Here is a 16,174-nt window from a genome sequence, read left to right as displayed (position 1 = left end):
GCAAGCGACTTCCTTCAGCGATTTTAAGGCTAAATCAGGAGTCGCCACAGTTTTAAATAAAAGTATCAAATGACTTTTAAAATATGGCCTGCAAGAAAAGCAGCCTTTGATCCTTTAAATTTTATTCTTTTATAATTCTAGTTAGGTAGCTAGATAGAAAGTAAGTTAATATGGATTAAAAAGATAATGGAAATACCATGTATAAATAAAGTGGCAAAGGCAGTTGGGCCCGACAACATTCCAAACAAGATATTAAAGGACTTTGCTCCAGAGTTGGCTCCCATCATCCAGGATATTTATAACCAGTCATTGAAGGAGGGGTACATTTCATCTCTCCTTAAGTCGTCCATTGTTACTCCTATTCCCAAGGTGACCCCTCCTACGACCATCGAAAGTGACCTTAGGCCGATATCCCTCACTAAGGTCACGGAAGGGTTTGTTTGCAGCAGACTGCTATCACAGTTGGATGGTAAAATAGACCCGCGCCAATATGCCTGCAAGGGGCATTCAACCACAGATGCCCTCCTATATATGATGTAGGCCATCTACAAAGCAGTTGACAGCGGTGACGCGGGTGTCCGAATCTTCTTTGCCGACTTTTATAAAGGCTTTGACCTAATTGACCACGCCATCCTAATGGAGGAGCTCCGTAAATTGGATGTTCATCCCACGCTCCTAACCTGGATCCTTGCATTCTTGACCAACCGACAGCAAGCGGTTAGAATTGGAGGAACTTTATCTGATTGGAAAACACTGAAAGGAGGAGTACCCCAAGGGACTAAACTGGGAGTCATACTCTTTACGGTCATGACGAATAAGTTGCTGTCCGACAGGCGTTTAAGGTGGCCGAATACAGTTTTTTAGTGTACAGGTGTTAGAAGACGTTATTTGGAAACTATGTTTTTTTGGACGCCCAAAATTGGTACGGTGTAAGACCAACTAAGAAAAAATGTATTTTCGTACGTCTTACCGTTTCCATGGCAACGCAGCGAACTATTAAACTTTCATAACTAGAAGGTTTCCTTTATTTTTAGAAAATGTACTCATTAGATTTTTTTCATTTTTTGTATCCAGAACAACTCATAAAACAGTGACACCGTTGCACTATTTTCATGTAATTTTGACAGAGAGATCTCCTGCAAATATTGATTGTGAAGATACCCTCCGTTAGATTTAGGTTTCTCTTTGTAGGCGAGTTACGCTTTTAGGGAACTATTTTCATGCCAAATTTCAGGGAATTCTAATGAGCGGTTCCTTAGAAAACAGTTCATTTCCACGAAAACAACCAGTCGCAATTTTTTGGTCAAATGCGCATGCGTGGTTTTATTTGGGTTTCATGGCAAAGATGAAAAGCATGCGAAAGGTCTTGGTGAATGTTTTTTTTGCTCGGAAAGAAAAGAAAAAGAGTCCAGAAACGAGAAACTTAGTTATTTAGAATCAAAATTTAACTTTATTATTCATTTCATGTGAAATTGAAGGATCACTTTATCGACCGCCGTATTTGCGTACCACAACCCTAGCGCGCGCTTAATAGCATCACTTACAGAATCTGTAAAGCGCGCGCAAGCTGTGTTCAGCCACCTTAAGGATCAAGTTCGTGGATGATACGTCAGCTCTGGAAATTATACCTAGGAACTCCAAAAGTTTTCTGAACACTGCTGTATCTGATGTCCATAATTTTGCAGTGGCTCATAATATGAAGTTAAATCCAATTAAGTGTAAAGAAATGTTTATCAATTTTTTACATAACTCAATTTTTTTGCTAAAACCAATCATAATAGGCGATAATGTGATAGAGTGTTACAAGTTACAAGATTTTGGGAGTTTTCATGGACAGTGACCTCAAGTGGAATAACCACGTCGAGAACATTTTTTAAGAAGGCCTGTAAGAATTTGTATTCCTTATGGGTATTACGTAGAGCGGGTGTTAATCATGCCAACATCCTGAAGGTATATTTGACCACAGTAATACCAGTCCTGGAATATGCAGTACCAGTGTGGCAGTCTATTCCGGGTTACCTGTCTGATGTAATCGAGACAGTCCAAACAAGAGCGCTTAAAATAATTTTTCCCAGAGGCTGAGACTTACACAGAGGCCCTCCAGCTGGCTAAATTAACAACACTGGCTGATAGGAGAGAGTACTTGTGTTTTAAGTATATGGAGGAAACGAAGCAAAGTGATCACCCACTGGTCCACTTGCTACCGAAACCCGTTTTTAATAGCTGCCATTATGATTTAAGGACAACCCGCAGCAATTTTACTTGTTCAAAAACTTAATTTATTGTAGAACCAGGAGAGCGGAGGAATTTTTTCGTTTAAATATTTCAATTAGTTAGTTGTTAGTATTATTAGATTAGTTTATTTATTTCATTTTCTCTTGTAAATTTAGCTCGTTAATTCAGTTCTTTTCAACTGCCAGAGAGTTTCAATAAACTTAAACTAGTACTTAACAAAACTAACGTCCTCCTATGGACAGTTTTACCGGACGTTAGTATTTTTACTGACCTTATCCTTCGAAATTAGATTTAGCAGACATTTACAAGTTATAAAGTCATATCAGTTTCTAAACCGTTTTAATTTTTACTTTCAGCTAAAATAATTGTTATCACAAATCACGTAAATACATGAAGTAAAGTTTCATTTTATAAACAAAATTTGTCTTAACTGTGTTTCTCCTTGAATTTATCCTTGTTTTAATAATAATAATAATAATAATAATAATAATAATAATAATTATTATTATTATTATTATTATTATAAATTATTATTGTTATATTATTTTGCGCAGATATCAAAAGAAATTTTTATCTGTGCATTATTTATTATTATTATTATTATTATTATTATTATTATTATTATTATTATTATTATTATTATTATTATTATTATTATTATTATTATTATTATTATTATGGCGGGGTATGTTAACATCTGAATGCCAGATATAAAATAAAAATCAGGCAAGGAGCTAGGTAGGAACCCTTGACTAGCCCTGCGTCTAAACTTTCAATAAAATCATCTAATAAACAAAAAAAAAATCAATTACAATAATATTAAAAAATTGTTGTTATTATTATTATTATTATTATTATTAATATTATTATTATTATTATTATTATTATTATTAATATTATTATTATTATTATTATTATTATTATTACTATTATTATTATTATTATTATTATTATTATTATTATTACTATTATTATTATTATTATTATTATTAACTTATTTTGCACAGATATCAATAGAACATTCTTATCTGCGCATTACAGTGTTTAAGAAAATCATGATCCTAAATATACTTAGAATATATACTAGTTAAGATCTATACCATATATATTAAGCCTCGGGCAATTTCTGCAACTTCTGAAAACACAAGTGATATTGATCCTTAATTTTACTCGGCCTCATGCGATTATCTGTAAAAAAACGGACTAGTCATCTTTTTCTAACGGGTTACAAGGCATTTTCAACCCTATAAACTTCTGTCTAAACGATCACAAGGTTTGGATCTTTTTGCAGTTTTAATGGATTTTCGGTTTCTCTAAGTCGCTTCCATGACAATCTCCTCCTCCAGCATCACATTGTAGTATGCCTTCGACTCATCCAGCAATCCAGGGTCAAAGTAAGGGGTATCCTTCATAAGCATCGTCTCCAACAATGTCGTCACCTGATCAAATGTCGGTCGCTCACTGGGCTTCTCTTTCCAACACTCCATTACCAGCTGGAATCTAAAAAAATACTGCAGCATTATGAATTGTTCAATGGCGATTTCATCTTTGAATAAACGCTGTGTTATACATTTTACAGTCCTGTACTGGCGCGAACTAATATTTCGGGCAGACAGTTTTTTTTTATGAGGGATGGGCTTAGACTAGATAAAAACTGAAATGCCGCCGATGTTAAAAATTGTTCTCTGACCTTGACAAACCAGATTTCCTTCACATGACTAGCAATCCCGGGGAATTATAAAAAGAGAAGTCCTCACTTTGGCACTCAAGAAGAAATACGCTTGTCAAGGAATTCACGCTCCGCTCTTGAGAAATCAGCGATAATGGATCATCGCGATATATACGTTATACCAGAAGGAAAGTAAGAAAAAAAAACGATCGAAAAGGAGGCTCATCCTTAACCTTCTCTAAATGTTGTAACAGTTCAAGCTGTATCCTTCTAATAATAAGTTTCCATTACGTCAGGAAAACCGGATTAAGGAAAAGTCCTGACCAGATGTTAGAGTCACTCTTTGTAGCAATAGACTAGTAAGGTTTACTTTGGTATGTGCATCAAATGGGCTAGGAAACATTGTCGAAAGGTGTTCGGGATGTGCATAGCCTCCCAGACAGTCGTTTTTAGGGGACTCGTATAACCTCCTCCCCACAAACGCCTGCTTACCCAAGTGCCACATTCCTTTCCCATTGTTTCACTCCCCAAGCACCCTAGCCAATCACCATCGAGTCATTGTCTGATGATATCAAATCAAATTGCTGGTTACAAAGGCCGCTTCCGTTTCCCGCGAGCTTTGTACAGTCTCTTGAGAAATGAGGGAGTTAAGTTGGAATATATATTTTTTTTCACTTCTGGAATGGCTGGTCATGGCTAAAACGCCAAACCAAATATCGAATGTGAATACAAGCGCTTCTTGTGCGACGTTATCTGCAGGGAGACTCAAAATCTTGACGAAAGTGTAATCGATCTTCCTCGCCTGATCGAGTTGACAGTCAGTGAAGATATCACCTCTTACGGATGCGGAAACTCTGGAGCAGATTTGTTTGTTTGTACGAAGTGCCACAAGAGACTCATTTGATTTGAGAAAGCAAAGAAGAATGTAGAGGGTATCAAGGGGAGATCTGCAGTATTTATCAAACCATTAAAGACTATTAAACGGAAAGTTTAAGTTTTACCAAGAGAGGATGGTTTTACCAAAATGGCAGCAAAATGGCTATTTATGACCAAAGCGGCTGAAAAACCATACCCTTTGGCGCCGCACATACCTATATACATACCTATATAGCCCATATAAGGGAGTACTTCCCCCCCCCCCCGGGTAATATTTCGGTTTCCTCCATTCCGACATGGTCGACAAGATTGAAGGCAAAGTTTGATAAATATTAAAGCGACTTTGCGTAACCAGTCGGCAAATTGACGAAAATATCGCTATTTCCCGTCCTAAATTCTTTAATTGCAGTCATTTGATAGGCATTTAAACGAGAAATTTTAAAAGTGTGCTCAAAGCTAAAGTAAGCTCGGTCAGGTAATGCCCCCGCCGTGATGTTTTTCACTGTTCCCGCGAAAGGCGCTTTGAGGTCAGGGTCAACCTTCTAGATTTTAGAAGGTTCAATGTGATTGGCTAAGCGGCGGAAAGGAATGTGGTGCTCGGGTAAGCAGGCGTTTGTGGGGAGGAGGTTATACGCGTCCCCTAAAAACGACTGCGTGGGAGGCTAGGATGTGCATGCCTAATAGCGAATAAAGTCAAACATTGAAGGTGCTGCAGGTACAAGCGGGACACCATTGGAAAAGTGCCAGGCATACGAAAAATGGAAACTGACTTTCATGCTATCGGTGGCCTAATTAACACCAACAACGGAATGATCATGATCATGATGGTGGTGAAATAACTTTTGCGCATTCTCTTTAAAATGTGCCTCGATTGCTCCGGTCATTTTAAAAATAAAAATAAAAGAAATGGCTTATCTATGCACCTGTGGATAGACATTTGAGTATTCTTTTACGTCGCCAATTGCAAAAAATTAGGTATCAGCTTCATTGAAGATATCTCATTTAGAAAGAGAACAACAACTTAAACTTACAACTCATCAGAACACGAGTCTGGTTTCTCCATGCGATAGCCAGTCTTGAGAAGATTGTACAACTCTTTGTTGTCTAATCCAGGATACGGATTTCCTCCTTGAAAATAAAATCATGTTTTTAATGATATGCTATACTTGATTGGTACATATAAAAACGCTGGCGCATTGCAACCTCCACTGAAGCTGTCTGAATTGATGTCAGCCTAGAAGGATTTTTGCTTCCTATTTGTGACGTGGTTAAGACCTAACAACCATTTGGACTGAAGTTACGTGAAAATTTTAACACTGGTAGCACCAGCTGTAGTTGCAGCAGTTTACTTCATTTAGGAGAAGAGAAGTAGCATACTATGTGACAATAAGAACATTATCTAAAATAAGTTGCACACGGTGACTACTGACTTCTACTTTCTTTTGCCCCTTTCCTCAGTCTTTAGCCATGGAGTCAATCGATTGGTCGGTCGATTAAGCAGCCAATCGTCGCCTTTTACTCAATCAGTCGACCAATCCGCCGGCCATGACAAGCAAACAAACGACAAAAAAATAACAAGCAGTTAGTCATCAACTTAGTGAAACTGTTAATCAAACACTCTCTCAGTCACTCAGCCATCCAGCTGGTATGTAATCCAGTCAATCATTCAGCAAGCAACTGAGTCGATTATCTTTTTTTTCTTTTTTTGCATCAGTAAGTCAGTGAATGAGTGAGTTAATGATTCATTCAGCCAGTCAGTCATTCGTAGCTGAGGAGAGAGATGAATCGACAGACTGGTGTCTGTACACCTGATTGATTAGGTCATACAAGCAAATAGAATCGTGACTGTCTGCGTAGCCAAGTATTTTATCTGCCACCAATTCAAAAGCAGCTCTTGCCCACATGTCCTTCGTGTGGGCAAGCCTTCAGGACCTGGATTGGCTACACCGAGTCACTTCCTGACCCCTAATCACCGTCAACTGGTCACTGATCTGAAGTCATGATCAATCATTTATCAGGTGAGCTAGCGTGTCAGTGAGTCGGTGAGTCAGACCTGTCAGTCAATCACTCTGCCAGTCCTTCCCTCCATCCGTCACCCAGTCGGTCAATGAAGTAGTCAGACAATTAATAGCAATCAGTTATTCACTGCATAGTCCTAAAATACTTTGTTCGTTCTCTTACCCATTGTAGCAATCTCCCACAGCAGAACTCCAAAAGACCATCTGAAAACAGGATAAATGTCCATGTATAAAAAGTTTGTTCATGATGAAACCTTCATCCGCACTTCCTTCTAGATTTCTATAATTAACGCTATCTAGACAGGCCATGTTTTTGTGATCTATGTTAGACGGATAGAGCCCACCCCTCTCTATAACTTCGAGGGTATTATTCCAACTCTCTCCTCCGCAGAGGCTCCTTAAAAAAAAAAAAAAGATGTCTCATTGGACAGATATGAAAAAAAAAAGTTATACGCTTTCAAAGTCGTTGAGCGTCTTTCCCGAAAAGAGAAATAGATAATAATGTAATGTTCATGGACTGCCGAATTAACCAGCCAGTCACACCCCAGCATTTGCTTTATCTTGCTCACTCGTGGAGGTAGACGTAAAAGTACTAACGTGCACAAACGTTTCTTGTAGTGCCGGATATATGAAATTCTTAATGCTTGATACTGGGTAGCAATTACTGCATGCCTAATTAAGATACATGTCACAACACTTACACGTCGCTTTTCGTAGTGTATTCACTGTTAAAAATTGACTCGGGTGCCATCCATCTCACGGGAAGTTTCGTCCCTTAATTGACTTTGTAGATTTCTCCCTGACTGTGGCGCATCAGTCCAAAGTCAGAAATTTTGACCACTTTGCCCTCTCCAAGAAGAATATTTCGTGCCGCTAGATCGCGGTGAATGAATCCTTTCCTTGACAAGAAGCCCTGTGGTAGGAATAAAAAATCAATTAATCAATCCATCCTAGATCGATGTGTCAATGCATTTTTTACGACATTAAAAAGGAATCGTGATTGACAATGGATACGTTCTAAATTTGTATTGAGATAAATAATGAACACCGACATATCAAAATTAAAAATCTCCCCTTTTCCCTTAACCTCATTCTAATAAATAGTAGCATGACAGTATTGTAAGGTGACTTGTTACCCGCACAACTTATGTGTATTATCAACCAGCGTTCAGGTGACACACAAACGAACTTTATTTACCATTCCCCGCGCTATTTGCCAAGCAAAACGAAGAAGATCCTTTGGAGAGAAATCGTCACCGTGCAGCTCATCTCCATTGCTGTCGTTTCCATCCTCTGTATTTTCTGGAGTAAAATTTGCGTTTACAGACTGAGAAGAGCAAGCCAAGCCTTCGGAATCCTTTGCAGCATGATCCACGTTTAGCTCCCCACAGCCACTTACGTCAACGGTTTTGTTTGCTAATTCCTTGCTTTCGGTAGGGTTTTTAGCCAGTAGCATCACTCTTGAAACATCTTCAGCGCCATGTTGCGTTTTGTCATCGCCGAGTGTAAGTCGGTCGTTGTCGTAACACTCTTGAAAGATTTTCTAAAGCATAAAAATCAAATGAGACAGAAAAAACTGAAAAGAGAAAATTTGACGCTACGTGAAAAAGATACAAAAGTCTACAGCCTAGTTTGAGAATGTTTGCAAGCACTCAGTCTAGCATTCTAAATCTAAACCGTTTGAAATACATGGTCGATCTAAAGTATACGGCACAAGCCTAAAACCCTGGATGAATTTATTTATGCAAACTCTGTAAGATTCGAAAAATGGCTAGAGTTGTCACGTGTTTTGAGCTAATTTATAGTTGAATTTAAAAGGTTATATATTTGCTTTTCTGATAATCAAAAAGGGGCCGCACTACTCAGTGACATCGCAAAGCTCAGTATCCTGTAATGAACAATTCCAAAAGTAAACGGGGTTGCTGTGAGTTGAGCTCTTAATCAAATGAAACAGAAAAAAACTGAAAAGAGAAAATTTGACGCTACGTGAAAAAGATACAAAAGTTTACAGCCTAGTTTGAGAATGTTTGCAAGCACTCAGTCTAGCATTCTAAACCATTTGAAATACATGGTCGATCTAAACTATACGGCACAAGCCTAAAACCCTGGATGAATTTATTTATGCAAACTCTGTAAGATTCGAAAAATGGCTAGAGTTGTCACGTGTTTTGAGCTAATTTATAATTGAATTTAAAAGGTTATATATCTGCTTTTCTGATAATCAAAAAGGGGCCGCACTACTCAGTGACATCGCAAAGCTCAGTATCCTGGAATGAACAATTCCAAAAGTAAACGGGGTTGCCGTTGGTTGAGCTCTTAGGCAAAGAAATTGAATTTTTCTGTATTCGTAAGGATAAACAAAAACGAGAGACCGGATCAGCCACTGACTTATGGCCTTATGACGAGAGAGCTTCATCCTGGAAAAGTAAGGTTAGAAATCTGCCACTCGCAACCGAATCTTCCCTTATAAATGGCGAAGTCTAATCCCTCGACCTCATTGCCTTATGAAGACTACCTGTTCCAGTAAGAAGTTGGACAGAACATGCCCACAAATAATGCCCACATAAAAACAACTAAACATACTAAGCCCAACCTTCAATTGATCTTTCCTTACAATGTTTGCAATTAAGAGTTACGGGTATACGCAAGGTGTTTTAAGGCGGACAAAATAAACTTACGTATGGCTACTAATTGTTAGTGTTGAAGTGGTGGTAATAAAAAAAAAAGGCCACTTACCATTCCCAGTGCCATTTGCTGCTCGAAAAGGGGAAACTCCTTCGGTGAGACCTCGCCGTCATGAGACTTGTGTCCCTTGTTTTTGTTTTCATCCTCTGCGTTTTCTGGACTAACGAGATAGAAAGAGCAAGTCAACTTTTGAGCATCCATTTTTACGGCTTGTTCCCTTGCTGGATTTCCACGAATAACTGTGTGCTTGCTTTCTCGCTCGTTTTCATCCAAACGTACATTGGAATTAACATCTGCACTGACAATTTGTACTTCAATTGCATCTAAGTGTCCTTTGACGTCTTCCGCGTTCCCAATAGCAAAGAATGTTTCTTGACGGCACAACGTGTCCTCACTTTGTTTTGTCTTTTCAGCCAATGACATTGATCTTGGGTCATCTTCAGTGTCATGTTGCGTTTTCTCATCATCATGTGTAAATCCCTCGTTATCGTAAAACTTTCGATAGGTTTTCTAAAGGAGGAGAATATCAAGAAACAATTGCTGAGTGAGACGACTAGCCAGTAGCTATAGATGAGAAAATGTCTAGCCGTGACTCATAACCTTTCTCAAACAACTTAAAGGCCCACCTTCACCCAAGAGTCATTGCGGTTGTTTGTTTTTGTTTTGAAATGCTGTATTGTCCAAACGCGTGATCTTATTGGCTGTACGAACTCAAGCGGTTCATGCGGGTTTCCTCTACGGCTCGTGCTGGAGGGAAAGAATATTCGTGATCGCTTATTGCTTTCTCACTCGACTCCCGCTCAAATGAAATGGGGGGTTTTCATATATGAAAACTGTTCCTCGGCACGCAATTCATCTTGGGTGAATGTGGGCCTTTAAAGACCATTTTGAAAAGTTGCAAGAATTGCAAAGGGAGCAGAAAGGTGGACTTAAGCCAGTGCATGGCCCAACTCGCTAAATCAAGCAATAGAAGCGTGCGCACGCTGGATGAATTATCTATGTTTGTTGGTCATCATTTCGCGTTTGAATAAGAAGTAAAGTAATGACGCATTTGAGCTGGTTTGTAAGCCAACACATTGGCCTTTCTCCACAGCCCTCTGCTTAATCTCTTATCAAGGATACGAGACTAAAACCACCGAATGGCGTATATTAATTCTCGTCAATCAAGAAAGTGTGTACACTGCTTCGTCAACAGGACTGTTATGATCTTCAAATGAACAATACCACTCAGACGAATACAGACAGCTGAGTGCCGTCCTCTTTAATTCAAGGCATATTTGAAATGATTTTCAAGTAATATATCAAACACGAGACACAGTGTTTCATCACGTATCAAACTCCGAGAAGAGAGTTCAAAATACGACGCGTAGCGGAGTATTTTTTGACGAACTTCGAGGTTTTTGGTATTGTGATGAAACACTGTCACGAGTATTTGATATAACTTCTCAAACGAACTGATTTTGAAGAATAAATTAAGGATGCAAAAACGAAGAGTTCATTAGATTTCATTAGATATCCAAATACGACACAGAGCATGATTTCCTTTGTCTTTGGCTTTTGAATTATTAATGAGTTTAAAAAGAAAATAAGAAGGATTTTTCAATTACTCGAACACCTTTCCCAGACAAGAGTTCAGTGTCGTTAATAGATCCACGTATAGCCCAACCTATTCTTACGGACTTCCTATATCCGTATTCTGTACGGAGGAGTTTGTTTGGTCCCAGACACCATTTAGTCAATCTGTGTTCACGCATCTCCGTTATACACGTACAAACACTTTACTCTTTAGAAGCTTTGGCCGAATTTTTCGACGGTGCATAACAAGACAAATAAAACACGTTCTCGAAACAACTTTTTAATAGGCCCGGTCGATGAAACCGTTCTTGCTGATTGTGGTGAGATTTAAAAGGTTAACCCTCTGGAAACAACGAGAATGACCACTTTACCACGGTATATCGTAGTTATTCATGTCACCTGTTGCCTCTTTCGTCTAAGCCAGTGCAGTAGATCGCCATACGCAAGATATTCCAGCAGCAGAAAGATGGGTTCTGAGTTAACCCAACAACCCAACATGCTCACAACATTGCGATGAGAACCAATCGATTTCATTAACTCAATTTCCTCCAGAAGGTGGTCCCTTGCTTCTTTATCTGTAGAGTCTGAAAATGAGATAATTTGGATGTAAAATTGTGCGAAATACGATGTCTGATTGTCTTTTGACAGTGACTTTGTGCAGGGTCTAGCACCGCGTATGGTGAGCTTCAAAATTCATAAGTTAGCACTCATACTGGAGTGAAAATTCCTCTAAGCAGAACTATTTAGGAAAATTTGCTACATTTGTGAGATTAAGAAAATAAATCAAAATTTAACTACAGAATCCCGACTTCCGAACATATACCATGATAACTCTGACTGGTTAGTGCAAATACCGATTGGGAATGAAAAGCAAAAAGCAAAGCATTCTGCCATGTGTTCCATTATCTTAATAAATTTTACTGATCCGCATCTGCACTACAACGACGTGACGATGGTTTTTCTAAGTTTTGTATTCAAGGTCATTTTCTGCTTGATTTAAACTTTGCTGGGATTCCAACAATCAATGTCGCCAAAAATCAAATTTGTTTTTTAGGTCCCCCAATTTTATTAGTAAATATTTCAATGCCCCCCTTCCCCCCCCCCCCCCCCCCACCCCTTTGTTCACTTACTTTTTACTAGAGTACGTTTATTTTGGGATCTCAGTAGCATTTTAAATAATCCTCTATTCAAGAAATTGTAATAGGAAATAAATACAGTGTCGCTATAAATCATACTTCACAAAAATAGTGGGGTTACGTACACTGTATGTATATTTTGCCTCTTTGTTTGAGACATTGCCACTCTTTAAAGTTTCAAGAACCCGCTTAATAATTCAGCAAATACTGCGGGACCCCAATGGTTACACTAGCAAGAATTTCCAGTCACCGAATTTTCTCCGCTATTTCCTCCTCCGATAAATAATGAACGGTCCCTAGCTTCCGGCGTGGCATGTCGCTCCAACGAAGAAAATAGGCTGTACATTTTCCCAAGTGGCGTTGTTTGTTCTCAGTATTTAAACCTTGGATCCTGTAAGTAAAAGGTTAATACATACTGAATCATTCACCTTCTAACACTTTAACAGCTACTGTCCGGCCTTCGTTAAATTCGACAGTCTGAGTTCTGGAATTGTAAAACACCTCAACTCCAGGTGATTCCCTAAATACACCTTTGTGCACTTTACCAAATGCGCCACGACCAATCTCCTCATGGAACTCGACTTGTTCCGGTAGAACCTCCCATCTTAGAAGGGGTTTAATGGTTGACTTCGATCTGTAAAAAACAAGAGCAATAATATAGGTAGCTTTCTTTGGTCAAAGTTTGTCCGGCTACTGAAAACAGACATTTTGGGCCTTAATCAATGAGTCTTAAATGTTATTTTTTAACTTGTGATATATCAATTCAATAATATTAGTTATGTGCAAGATAGTTTTAAATCTTTTCAAAGATATAAGAATTTTAAAATACCTTCTGGTTTCGGAGTTTCGAGCCAACTGCTTTTTTTTCATAACTTTTTTTACGAATCCAGGCTGTCCCCACGATGAAAGTGATCACAATAAGGACAACCATTCCCGATATTAAACCAATCATCAAGGCTGAAGATGTCCCAGAGCTCAGGTCTGAAAAACATTGTTAAGAGAATAGTTCCTGTTACTGAGGGACGTCAATTAATTGTCCTGCTCAATCTAAATGGACATAAGAAATGACGCCAGTCACATTTACACCTCATGCGAATACACGTTTCCCAAACTAACATATCTATTGACGTAATTCCCCCGTCACGAACCTTGTGTATATTTTAATGTTATGCGGATAATTCAATGATTATTATTAAAGAGAAATAAGAGATTTAATCCATTCGGGGGGAATGGGGTAAGGGTGGGGAGGGGATCCACAATTGCCTTTTTCTTGGTACTTTTAAATACTGCTGTTCAGGAAGTTTTAATAGTCGGCCGAAGATCTTTCATTTTTGCTCAAAACCTTTTGTCGAGGCTGTTCAGCTTTCAAAAAGGAGGCGTAAAAATCAGCCGCACATGGTAACTGATAGTATCGAATAACAGTAATTGTAAAAATATCCTTGTTTCTGCTGCTTTTAACTCGCGTGCAGAGACTGTGTTCCTGGAAGATACTGACCCAGGCTTGGGTGGAGAAGTGTAGCTGGAACTTGTTAACGTTGACTTTTTTTTAAAAAAAAATTTTGTCCCAGTTTTGCAACCCCATGTAAAACAGTTACAGCGTGATACTGCATACCGGAGCTGAAATTGGCCAATTGGGTTGGAAAGTAACCTGTTACGTTCTTCTGATCCATCAAATAGACCATTTCCGATATATTGAAATTCAGCTTGGCTACGAGGCTTGCGGGAATAAAATAAATAAATTTAAAATTGTTCATCTCTGAACTTCAATGTAACTTCTGTTGTTTAATTTCCCCAAGCCTTGCATCCAAGCTAGAATTTTAATATATCATAAATAGTGTATTATTTGTTATTATTTCCTCGAAAGAACTCAAATAAATGCAAAAGTCTTGGTATGTAAGACAACAACAGTTTTAACAACCCTACAACTGAAGTTATCGAGCTATCCCACCTCCCCCCGTTAAATTTACATCTGGAAGTATCTCGGGATATGCAAGGCGTTCTTGTACATGACAGAAGATGGCAGAAGATCTGGAGTAGCGCCATCTGGCATGCAAAAATAAGTTCCAGGATGAAGTTACTTTAAAGTGCGTCCTCCCTACCATCGACTCTCGAACAAAACATACAAAAGGATGCAAATATGAAAGGGATACTCTAGACCCCAAAACAACTTTCGCTTAAAAAGTAGCATTTGGACTATAATAAAGGGTAAACGGCACAAAAAGTACAACAGAAAAAAGTAAAAGGACGAAAATTGCCGGAGAAAGGCGAAATTTTCCCCGTTTTGAAGACCGAAAGTAAGACTCGTCTTTGGTAGAGCACGTGAGCGATGACGTAGAATGAAGAACCGCTTTTGTTTACAACACTGAAGACAATATGGATTCTGGGGATTAGCACAGTTATTTTGCTTGTTTCTCTTCTGGACAAAATAGTACAATCGAAATTTCCGACGGAGCTACGTTGGCAGAGCTATGAGGGCGCTCTGTCGTATGTGTTTAGCCGTGCAACAGCGAAGTGAACTTGGTCACTGACTCTACAAAACGAGTGTGAAGAGGTGTTTAATAGCGGATTGGTAAGCGACCAGTTATGCATTCTATCGCAAATTCGGTGTATTTCACATCCGCAAGGTGATTTCATTGGCGATTGAATAAGTTTTGAGTAGCATTAAAGTTCCCTTTTTATTGTGCGGCGTTGTTATTTGAAATCTAGCTTAGTTATATTTTTGAAAAAAATCCACGTGGATTTTTTCCTGGGAATTGGCCTGTTAGACTTTATAGAGACACAGCGTACAAAGCTCGGCGAAAGCTTGGAGATGTGGGCAGCTTTCATTATATCGATTCACACTTTACAGGAGCGGTACCTGGACAAACAGCAATACTACGACGAAGACTAAGCACATAATTATATTCGGAAGTCATTGTGTTGGCTGGGCCTTTTGGGATATTAAACGAGTTACCTTTCATGCCATGCTGCGTTCTATTAAATACTGCATTCGAGCTCACTTTACAGGGATTTTTTCCGCTAAGTAATGTGACTGGCAATTTTTCATTGTTTTCTACTTTAAAGCAAAATAAGGCCTGTCACCTTTGATATTATGCTGATTTAGAAAACGTTGTTCACCGTTGTTGGTCACAACAAGCAAATATATATGACAGTCGCGTGCCTGAACTGAACAAGGTTTATGAAATAACTGTGATACTACGCGTGTTCAAAAGGTAAGCTTAAGTATCATTATCGGCTAATGCTAGTTTTCTTCAGGCTGCACTTCAATAACAATTTTTTATTATTTTTCAAACATACAGTGAACCCTAGTTCTGGTGGAGTAGCTTGTTCTGTGATCTCTCTGGCGCAAGGCTAGCGGCTTCATTGCACGTGCTGTCCTCCATCGGGCCTATGCTCGTATTTTCTGATAGTCCTTCTTTAAAACAAGGTTTAAATGGCGTTTTGTGAGCTTTTCATCTTTCCACAGTCACAGCTATGGTAATTTGTGGTTGAGAACAGTCTTCAGAAAAGTGAGCAGAGGTCGTGTGGTTAGCAAACAAATCAAATCGCGTGTGTCCGAACCATCCGCACAAAACCCGAAAATTATGCCAATTATGAAGACCTTCGCCGTTGTTACTAGAATTAAGCATCAAGCAACTATAAATCGATACGGTATTATTGAATTTTCCTCAAAACACGAACTATACATTTTATTTTGGAATTTTAAAATCAAGCCATTTACCGAATATTGCTAAAGAAATCCAGGGGAATCTAACCGGAAAAGGTTTGGGGAGTTCTTCTTTCTACGTCATTTCCGGTTTTCGGCCCAAACCCCATGGCGAGAAACTTTTCGTTTTTCTAGGCAAAATAGTGGAGATCGAACTCCAATTTTGGTAAATATCTTTTATTTGGGTCATAAGCTTTCTGAATTTGGAAAGTTGTTTTGAGGTCTAGAGTGTCCCTTTAACTTCCTGGAAACTTGCCTGAGATTGTTTTTATAT

At 38.6% G+C, this 16,174-nt stretch overlaps 1 protein-coding gene and 1 pseudogene across 2 annotated transcripts in view; both read right to left on the bottom strand.

The window, feature by feature from the left end:
• Positions 1 to 16,174, bottom strand: part of LOC146464339 (uncharacterized) — an 82,247-nt gene that overhangs the window by 41,123 nt on the left and 24,950 nt on the right. The window lies entirely within an intron of this gene.
• LOC146464340 (platelet-derived growth factor receptor alpha-like) lies at positions 3,183 to 13,173 on the bottom strand (annotated as a pseudogene). Its single transcript, XR_014868504.1, has 9 exons — positions 13,024 to 13,173; positions 12,623 to 12,828; positions 11,458 to 11,642; positions 9,535 to 9,993; positions 7,997 to 8,341; positions 7,500 to 7,711; positions 6,962 to 7,002; positions 5,812 to 5,908; positions 3,183 to 3,735 (listed from the first exon to the last, which is right to left on the bottom strand). The product of XR_014868504.1 is annotated as a platelet-derived growth factor receptor alpha-like (transcript).

Source organism: Pavona decussata, unplaced genomic scaffold (genome assembly GCF_977016875.1).
Source record: "Pavona decussata unplaced genomic scaffold, jaPavDecu1.1 SCAFFOLD_164, whole genome shotgun sequence".
NCBI lineage: Eukaryota > Metazoa > Cnidaria > Anthozoa > Scleractinia > Agariciidae > Pavona > Pavona decussata.
The sequence above is the reverse complement of the archived record's forward strand: the minus strand, read 5'-3'. Positions and strand labels throughout refer to the sequence as shown.